Genomic DNA, 3,923 nt, shown 5'->3' on the forward strand with positions numbered 1-3,923 from the left:
CACTATTTGCACTTATAAATTAGTTGGAAAATATTTAGTTATTCTTTTGTTTTAGAATTCCAGTCTAGTCTTTTCTCCATAACAGAACGTGGTACTGATAACTTTTAAAAAATATTCCTCAAAGAATTTGCTCTGACCAAATGCTTACTATCTATTAGAGGAAAAGAAACCACTCCCCTGCCCCCAATGAATTATGTTTCTTGACCATTCAATGAGTCTCTACTGAATCTCAGCTTCCATTTGCTTTCCAGGTACAGAAACGAAGCACCTCAGGCGGTAGTTTCCATTGTCTCCTCTGTAACCTTGCCAACCAATGGAGGCCATTTTGGAAATCTGCCAAGAATGCTCTGGCATAGCACTATGACCAAGAAACCTTTTCTTCCTTTTTCTCCATAGTACACTCATCCTTACCCTTAAATATCCAGCTAAAATTTTACCTACACTGTGAACTTTTCTATGATTCATACTATTCCTGTTTGAGAATTCACTAATCCTATTTGCATGAACAAAACCAAGTATCTGGGGGAATGAGTGAACAGTAACACTTTATTCTCAGAGTCAAGAGGGATAGAAAACTGGATAGATGGGCTTGCAGAGACATTTTAATGTACATAGGTAGAATAATAGGAGAGTTTTGTTGAACAGTCTTAACTTCCTTATCGTAGTGGCTTTGGAGTCAGACAAACGTAGCATGGACCCACTTAGGTGAATACAAATTTAGTTACTTTTATAGGTATAGGGCAATTCATGCACTCTATTTCTTCTTGAGTGAGCTTTGGTACTTTCTATGTCTTTAGAAATTTGTTAATTTGATGTAAGTTGTTCATAATGTACTATTATTATCCTTTAAATATTGGTGTTGATGCAAACCAAGATTAAGGATAGACTCATTGAATGCCTAAGAAACATAATTTAATTTGTTGGATGTATAGTGATATTCCCTTTTTCTTTTCTTTTTTTTTTTTTTTGTCAGAGCAAGATCACTGGAGATATTCCCTTTTTCATTTATAATATTGGCCATCAGTGTTTTCTCATTTTTCCCTGTTCAGTGTGGCTAAAGTTGTACCAATTTTACTGATCTCAAAGAACCAGTTTTTAATTTCATTGATTTTCTCCATTGTTTTTATGTTTATTCTTTCATTGATTTCTGCTCTTATCTTCATTATTTCCTTCCTTCTTATTTCTTACTTCTGCTTACTTTTGGTTAAATTTGCTCTTATTTTTCTAGCTTTTAAAAATAATGGATTTGAGATATTTCTTCTTTTCTAATATAGGCATTTAGTGTTATAAATTTCCATATAGTGCTCACTTCAGCAGCACATATACTAAAATTGGAATGATACAGAGACGATTAGCATGGCCTGTGAGAGACTGATATGCAAATTAGTGAAGCTTTCCATATTTTATTGATTCTATTGCCCAGGCGCTGTTTCAAGCACTTTACATGCATTAACTCATTTAATCCAGAATGACCAGGAGGCTAAAATAAAAAATAACTGACAATGTCAAAAAAAATTTCTCTTTAAACACCACTTTGACTTCATCCCACCATATTTATATGTTGTATGCTCATTTTTATTCAGCTTTAAATATTTTCTAATTTTTTTTGTGATTTCTTCTTTGATGTGTAGATTATTTAGAATGTGGCCAGGTGCACTGACTCATAGCCTGTAATCCTGGCACTTTGGGAGGCTGAGGTGGGAGGATCACTTGAGGCCAGGAGTTAGAGACTAGGCTGAGCAACATGGCAAGACCTGGTCTCTACAAAAATTAGAAAAGATTAGCCAGGCATGGTGGCACTTTGTGCCTATAGTCCCAGCTACTCAGGAGGCTGGGACAGGAGGATTGCTTGAACCCAGGAGTTGGAAGACTCAGTGAGCTATAATGATGTCACTGCACTCCAGCCTGGGCAACAGAGCAAGACCCTGTCTCAAATAATAATAATAATGGTAATAATGCACACAGTAGCATGCATTTCTCCAGAAATACCACATAACTGAGGATTAGGACACTAAAAATGTATAACAGGGTTTTACTCAAATTCAACAAATAACAGGGTTGGCAGGATCACAGTGTAATGGACTCTCACTTGTTAGTAAGACTCTCCTTTCACATAACCCAACACTTCTTTCAAAATTATCTTCCCAATTTTTCCATTGGCTTCTCAGTGCAGGTATCAAATGATTCCTCTGAATTAGATACTCTGTTTGCTACCAGAGTCACAACAGGAACTATGATTAGGTAACCCCCACTTTTCGTCAATAATTGCAATCACACCTGTCATTGGCAAGACCTCTAGCATCCAGATAATATCAATTTATTATTTATAATTATAATCAATACAGCCTAATTTGTTTCTCAACTTTTCACAACTTAAATTCATGTAATTAATGTCCTCAGTATGAGAATTATAAGAAAAAGGTTTTTTTTGTTTTTTTGTTTTTTGAGACAGAGTCTTGCTCTATCACCCTGGGTAGAGTGCAGTGGCATCATCATAGCTCACTGCAACCTCAAACTCCTGGGCTCAAGTGATCCTCCTGCCTCAGCCTCCTGAGTGGCTGGGACTACAGGAACATGTACTCAGCCAAGAAAAAGTTTTTTATGGAGCCTTTATTTTTTGGAGATATGTACTGAAACATCTGTAGATAAAATATTTTTATTAAAATCTAAATTTAATTACTTCTTTATTGAAAGAGAATATACTGGAAAATGTTTTGTTTTTTTTTTAAAATATGGAACGCTTCACAAATTTGCGTGTCATCCTTGTGCAGGAGCCATGCTAATCTTCTCTGTATAGTTCCAATTTTAGTATATGTGCTGCCGAAGCGAGCACTGGAAAATGTTTTTAAGTAGTCACAAATGAAGAACATATGACAGGGCCGGGCGCTGTGGCTCACGCCTGTAATCCTAGCACTCTGGGAGGCCAAGGTGGGCGGATTGTTTGAGCTCAGGAGTTTGAGACCAGCCTCAGCAAGAGCGAGACCCTGTCTCTACTAAAAAAATAGAAAGAATTTACCTGGACAAACTAAAAATATATAGAAAAAATTAGCCGGGCATGGTGGTGCATGCCTGTAGTCCCAGCTACTTGGGAGGCTGAGGCAGGAGGATTGCTTGAGCCCGGGAGTTTGAGGTTGCCGTGAGCTAGCCTGACACCACGATACTCTAGCCCGGGCAACAGAGTGAGACTCTGTCTCAAAAAAAGAAAAAAAAAAAAAATAGAACAGATGACAGTATTTGTTTATATATCCATACATGTGGAAAAGTAGCTTAAACATATAGGATCTCATGTCTCTATAGTCTACATACAGTCTTTAGACTGGCAAGTCATGTAAGGATGCACAAACAAACCAGTTCACAAACACTTACCATAATCTGAGGAAAGTCATGATTGATCTTCATGGAAGCCACGTCCTATAAACTATATCCTCTTTATGGCATCTGGAACAAATCACCAATAACCAAAGGATATGTTTAAGCAGGTACTTAAAACTTGAGCATGTCACTCAATCTGGTTATAGGCCAAGCTTGGGGCCTACATTAGTTTGGCCCCCTCTGCGCTTCTGAATTCATCGTTGAGTCATAATTCCCCTCCCAACAGGGCCTGAAAGAAGGAAATATAGACCAGACCTGACCAACAAATCAAGAGTTGTATCTGTATGTATAAATGAAAAGGGTAAATTCTAAGCTGAATTTTGTCTCTCTCAAGCTCAGAAAGCACAAGATTCTTACACATTTACAAAATTAATAATTACTTTTTAAATACTGCATATTTATTAAGATAAATATAGCACTAACTGTATGCATAGGGTTTACACTAGCACAGTCAGTGTTCGCAAAATATGATGAAAAGTGCTACAAAGATGCCAGGTATTTCCATCAATACTTTTGTGGTAATACATTTTTAATTAATAAAATCAGTAAAT

The 3,923-nt window shown here is 36.7% G+C and overlaps 2 non-coding genes across 2 annotated transcripts; one reads left to right on the forward strand and one right to left on the reverse strand.

Annotated features, from left to right (window-relative positions):
- Positions 1–1,301: 1,301 nt before the first annotated feature.
- On the forward strand, positions 1,302–1,406 carry LOC138397718 (U6 spliceosomal RNA). The gene has a single exon (XR_011235845.1). It is a non-coding gene; the product is annotated as a U6 spliceosomal RNA (small nuclear RNA).
- A 1,320-nt stretch (positions 1,407–2,726) lies between these two features.
- LOC138397663 (U6 spliceosomal RNA) lies at positions 2,727–2,833 on the reverse strand. Its single transcript, XR_011235796.1, has one exon. It is a non-coding gene; the product is annotated as a U6 spliceosomal RNA (small nuclear RNA).
- Positions 2,834–3,923: the final 1,090 nt, after the last annotated feature.

This window comes from Eulemur rufifrons, chromosome 16, assembly GCF_041146395.1.
Source record: "Eulemur rufifrons isolate Redbay chromosome 16, OSU_ERuf_1, whole genome shotgun sequence".
NCBI lineage: Eukaryota > Metazoa > Chordata > Mammalia > Primates > Lemuridae > Eulemur > Eulemur rufifrons.